Raw genomic sequence first — 6,435 nt, forward strand, 5'->3', positions numbered from 1 at the left:
AAATAAATTCTGTTATGATTTTCTTAATGATTTTGCCTTTTTTGCAACCTAGATATTGATGTATAAGGAAAAATAAATATGAGTTGAGAGATATATGATATCTTTCTGGTGGTATGAATTAAACAGTTCAATTTTATAAGTTAAGTTTTTACTTTGCCTTGATTGTGAAATCCCATGCTCAGTTTTATTCATTACACAAACTTAATAAGAGGTTCTTTCCATGCTACCTTTTCAAATTTACAAATATTTTCATTCTGCTATTGTCTGCTATTTCTGTTTCCCTCCACAACAAAATTATTTCTCTTATTTAACTAGATTCTCTTTAAAATAAATTTCAAAAAGGTAAGAGAAGAATAAAAAAGATGTTTAATTACAAGTCATTCCGGCCAGCTGTGTGTTACGTGTCCACGAGTTGGAGGTCCTTGTGAGAGCCCAGAGCAGGAGCTTTACAATCCTGTGAGCAAGGCCAGGACCCTGGGACAGGGTGCAATGTGAGCAGGCAGGGCCCCACTGGGCCTGGGTGCAGCAGTCCCTGGAAGTCTCAGGCTGCTCCACTCTGTGTCCCTGGACCTCACACATCATAGGCAGCGAGATGGATTTGCCAGTGCTGGCTGCCCTGAGTGAGAGGAAACTGTTAGAAAGCAATCCAGGAAGCCCAACACCAAAGTACACAAAAGTCGGAGAAAATTTACAGCATATCATCCCTGATACACGGCATGTTCCATGGCGTGAGGTGGTAGAGCATGCAAGTATGAGAACCCAACCCACTGGAGCGAGCAAGAACAAGCCATTAAGGGGCTTAACTCATCTTGGGTCACTCACAGTATCCTGGCAATGGCTCACCTGTCCTCCAATCTCCTCCAGAATTACCACATAATTGACTAGTGGCATAAAAACAATCGTCAATCTGAGGCAACCTGATGAACATACTAGCTGTGGTAACTCTCTGAAGCAAGAAAGTGGCTTCATGTACCTTCCTGAAGTATTAATAGAGGCTGGCATTTATTTCTATGATTTCAGCTGGAAGGATTATGGTGTAGCATCTGTCACTGCCATCTTAGATATGGTGAAAGTAATGACATTTACCTTACAGGAAGGAAAAGTAGCCATTCACTGTCATGCAGGGCTTGGCCAAACAGGTGATCTAACAGTGTGTTACTTAGTGTTTGCACCAAGAATGACTGCACCACAAGCAATTATATGTCTGCAGGCAAAGTGACCCCATTCCATACAAACCGGAGGGCAGCTGCTCTGTGTACGGGAATTTACTGTTTGTAAATCCTCTCCACAATACCTTCTCTTGCTGTGACCCAAAAGCACATGCTGTCACTTTGGCCAAATACATAATTCACCAGTGCCATCTACCTCATGATTTTGAGGCATAACTTCTAACATACATGCCAAAAATCATTCACCTAGTTTACAAATTGCTATTGCACTTGGCTGAGAATAGGCAGTTGTGGTAAAGGATGGATGAGAAGGGTCTGGACTCTGCTGAAATTGAAAAGAGGGTGTCTGAGATGTCAGAATGTGCCTGGATAAAGAGTTACTGAGGCACAATACTCACATAGCTGACCCATTTAATTCTACTGAAGTGGCTACAGCTGTTGAGAATCAAGATGTGATTCTTTCCAACGATCAAGAGTTTGACCCTCTTTGGAAGTGTTGAATGCCTTCAGCCCCTGAATCGTCTGAAGAGGTAACTGAGCTACAGTGACTTGGACTTGAAGAGAGCAGAGGCTCTCTTTGAGCAAGGTGGACTCCATGGACTGTCCAGGACTTCTGGGACACAAGGTCCATCAGCAGAAGCCCAGCAGCCACTGATACAACCCACTATGTCCAGCTCTGGATCTCAGTAAGGAAATGTTGGTTTGCAGTACATTTTCTTTTTGGAACCAGCTTAAGTATGGTGACTTAGCAGTACACAAAGATGCATCACCCTTTTGCCAAAGGAAGGACATTGTGAAGAAAATACAATTAAGTCGAACCTTCTCTGTGGGTGTTTTATGCTCACACAACCTCAGGGAATCCCATTACACCCACCATTACAAATGTATCCGAGAACCCATATTCCTCGCACCAGCAAGTGGCCCACTGTCAGTGTGAACCTCATGGTGGCTGAAACCTAGACTCTGGCAAGGAAGAGGGCTGGATTCACTGCACACTTCTGGACTGTGACTCCAGTCAAAGGCACATGTGCTGATTGGACCTGATATACAGGACAGCAAAGATCTCTCTGAAGCAGTGCTACACACCAATTTTCAGTCTGAACCAAGTATAGAAGCAGGGAGAATACTGGCAGCCAAAGCCCTGGCAAACTTAAATGAGTCTGTAACAAAAGAAGAAGTAAAAAAGAAGGTAGAAATGTGGTAGGTATATTAATTTGTTTTATTATATCTAAGCAAGAAATAAGTTATGACACAACCAAAATACAATACATTTTTTCAAACTTTTTTGTTACAGAATTATAAAGATATATTTATATCATAGTCTGAAAGTTGAGGTGTCTCATCTGTGACAAGAATTTTATTTTACAGAATGAAATGACACAGCATAGTTGTGTTGATTCATTTTAATCTCCTTGTGAAAGAAAGCACATGGCACTATCCTTGGTCTGAACAAGACATTGATATTGGTAGGTGATTTTGTTTTTTCTTGCTAGCTGGGCTCGTGGCTGCAACCAGCCTACAGAAGATGGCATCAGGAAGCAGCCTGAGCCATCTCTGACCCAGTGCCTGGCGCAGGGAACCTCACTGAAAAGCACTATCTGAGAAACATAAAAGATTTCCCAGAACTCCTTGGTGCTAGTGTTCAGTGAGCTCCTTCCTCTCAGCCTCCTCTCCCTCATACTTGCTGGTCTCAGTCTGAGAGGACCACCATCAGGGTTCAGCAAAGCAAATGGAAAAGACAACCAGCCATCTTGGTGATGTAACTTTTCTCTGAGAGGAGGCCTTTGAGGTCCATTTTGTGGCTTTGATTTAATGTATGAAAACAAGCCCTGAATTTAAATATTCTCTTTTTTTCTGCATTTTATTTTTGTTCTTTGACTTTAAAAAATCCAATTCTGCAAAACCCTAAAATGAACATTATTTGAATAATATGGTATCACCTATACCTTTGTTGGGCACTTACACATGCATTATTTTGTGTGATTTTCACAACAGTCCTGGGAGGCACATGATACTATTCACTTATAGATTCATTGCTCACCTTACAAGTTCAGCATTGTAGATGAGACTAAGGGTCACAGACACCAAATAACTTGCTGAAGATCACAGGGCTTGTGTCTAGCAGAGCCAGTACACATGCAGTTTTAGTTTCCATTGTTGCCTTCGGTCCTCAACTCACTGGAAAATTTCAGGAAAAATTGTAGTTAAATAATTATTTGCCCACAGAGTGGTTTTTTTTTTAGTTTAGTTTACTTTCTCTGTTTTGTTGTTAGTTTTCTTTTTGTTGTTGTTTTTCATTTGTCTCCTTAGTCACACTACATTGGATCCAAAGTGACCCTGTTATATACATGACCTGTGAAGGAATACAGATGATGGGAAGTATTGACTTATTCATGAGATCATAAAGAGAAACAGTAGAGGAGAGCAGGAGGTCCTTGGCACAGGAGACAGGGTGTGGCTGCTTGGGCAGAGTGCTTCAGCTGCCATTAATGACCTTTGTGATCCCAGACACATTATTTCCTCTCTCTTGATTTTATCTGTTAGAAACCTCCCTGCAGGGCTGTAAAAGTTAAGACATAACTCATGTATTCTATTTTATGTTTTGGTGTAAGCATTTTGCATATACTGAGTGGGTGAATGAATGAATGGAAAGACTCACTGTATTTGAACTCTATGGAGTACTATGATGTCCCTGCCAGAGTCATGTGTGCAGTCTGCACAGGGCTCAGAGTTAGGGACTCTGAAGAAACCATATCAGTGTGGTGTGTGTGGAGGGACTCATAAAATATAGTGGAAAGTCTGTGATGAATCTGAGGGTTCTCTCTGAACTTTCAGCACTAACAGTAGAGTTGCCTGAAGAATCTGTGCAAGGTCTCTGGGGAGTGGTCTCAGAGCTGACTGAAGGTCTCTAAAGGCAGTGAGAGATCTCTGGGGAGTGGAAGGTCTTTGTGCCAACCGAGAAGTTTCTGTTGGGCCTGTCTATGCGTCTGTTACTGACAGAGCGAGGTCTCCATATATATCTCTATTTTGTCAGTAAGAGCTCTGAGAGGTCTCTGATTGAGGATGCTGGGGTCCTTGTGAAATTTGGTGAATTTTGGGAATGGAGATGCTGAAGCTGGAATTAAGCCTGTGTGAGAGGCAGGATAAGGCCTCACTGCCTAATGCAAACAAGTTACCTCAGTCTGGGAAAAAAACATCCTACGTGGACAATGCAGACTATTAGCCACTATGCAACCTTGTGTTTTTCAACTTTGTAAGGTATAAATAAAGACCCTGACTGTTTACTGGGGAGTCATTTTGCCTACCAGACCCTCTGGCTACCATCTAAGCCAGCTCTTGGCTTTTTGTCTATCTTTTCCTCATTCTGCCTGGGTACAACAGATCACACTAAGAGACTAAAAAGTGAGTTCTTGGGAAGATTCTGTGTGCCATGTACAGGCTGGAGTAGCAGTCAGTGGAAGAAGGGGTCTCTGTTGGAGTGAAATAAGAACTCAGAGCTATGTGAGGTCCTGTGGGAAGACTGGTAGATCTCACTGTACAACCTAAACACACACACACACACACAAACACACACACACACACACACACACACAGTGATGAGCTTTCTCTGTGAGCTGCCTCTCTAGGAGATCTGACGTACCTCTGGATGTCTGCACTGCAGGCATCATCGCCCCTTGTGGAGACTGAGAATCAGGAGAACAGAGGAGCATGCTATTTCCTTGTTTTACCTGATCCATCCAGCCTAGCCAGCTTATGAAACTACTGTTGTCAGAAGCCATGGGGCAGTATCCAGCACCTCTATATTTCAGAACACACTTTAGGACCCAGAAGCACCCAGATATAGGTACTCCTATGGTCATGGTCCCCACTGTGAACTAGGCTACTTTGTGCCAGAGGGCCCAGACCATCCTTCCAACACTGGCACCTCGCATGACTGGCTTCACTCTGGGTACCAATACAGGCATCCAGGTCCCTAGGAAAGGATTTTGCTGCAGGGCCCCATTCGGACTCCAGAGTTGAGTGCCTACTTCTGCCTCCATCTGAGGTACCATCAACTCCCACAGGTGGGGACAAGGCTCATTACCTTGTCTGGATAAGCTGTGCTTGCTGAATCACACTTGACCCCAGGTTTGAGACCTTAGGTGCTGTGCGTGTGCTACCCTATGTGCCACATAGCACAGGAAATGCTCTTGGGGAAATGGCTGCTCCTCTCCCTGCCTCTTGAGCCCTGCTGGTTTTGCATGAGGCCACGGGGCCCACAGGAAGGGAAACCCGTGGTAGAAATAGTGAGGACACACCGAGGCCTCCTGGACCATCCCTGCTCACAGACAATTGGTCAGGGCAATACCAGCCTTCAGGTGGTATAACTCTGTCCCCTGCATCTGGGATTAACAGCAGTGGGAACCAGGCAAGCCTGGCTGTGTGAACCCAGGGCAGCACCTCAACCTTTCAAGGGCCCCCCTACTATAGGCACAGTCCTGGGGCTACACATGTGTGGAAATGTTGCCAGCCTCTGAGTTCTTGTCCACTCTTTTCCACCCACTGTCAGTTCATCCTCTGTGTAGGAGGTGAACATACACAAGGATACCCAAGGTACTGATAACAAGTTGATCATCAGGAGAAAGCTCTGCTCCCTCTCAAACCTGGTCCTCTGTGAAGGAGTGAAAAATGCTTTCTCTGGAACTGGGATCTGGATCAGGTAGGGCTCTGGGGTGGGGTAAGGAGGAGCCACTTAGGCCTTGATAACACCTCCAATCAGCTGGTAGACAGCAGTAGAGCCTTGGGATCGCCCTGTGCCCTCTGTCCACTGCACCATTCACACATGCCTGGCACCACCCTTCTCCCATCTTGGCTCCAGGCTTTTGTTTTCTCCCACACCCCACTGTGTCCCCAGGGACTGAGTACTGGGCCTCACATCCTTGTTCATTGGTCAGAACACTGACTGGGACTGAGCATGGGAGATGGACCAGGACAAATCGGCCATGAGCAGGGCCTCCCTCACATGGCTGGGTTTTCTGTCCTCACTGCTGCTCTAGAGATCCAGGTGCTAGAAGGGAATTCTGAGCTTTCTGTCAAACCAGAATCAAGAAGGCTGTTTCTGTCCTTACTTTTGCTAGGTTGAGGAGGGGCTTCCTTGAGGTGGCATCTGCCATGCTTTTGGGGCTGGTCTATCTACGTGTCTCCACCGTTGCTGGAACTGTGGGGAGTTTTCAGCCTAAGATGTTTCTGTGCCTCTGGTTCCTGCAGCTGCCTTAAGGCAGAGGGA

General features: G+C 45.1%; 1 pseudogene; it reads left to right on the plus strand.

Annotated features, from left to right (window-relative positions):
- Positions 1–592: 592 nt before the first annotated feature.
- Positions 593–2,373, plus strand: LOC101588618 (annotated as a pseudogene).
- The last annotated feature ends 4,062 nt before the right edge of the window (positions 2,374–6,435 follow it).

This window comes from Octodon degus, unplaced genomic scaffold (genome assembly GCF_000260255.1).
Source record: "Octodon degus isolate 3935 unplaced genomic scaffold, OctDeg1.0 scaffold00445, whole genome shotgun sequence".
NCBI lineage: Eukaryota > Metazoa > Chordata > Mammalia > Rodentia > Octodontidae > Octodon > Octodon degus.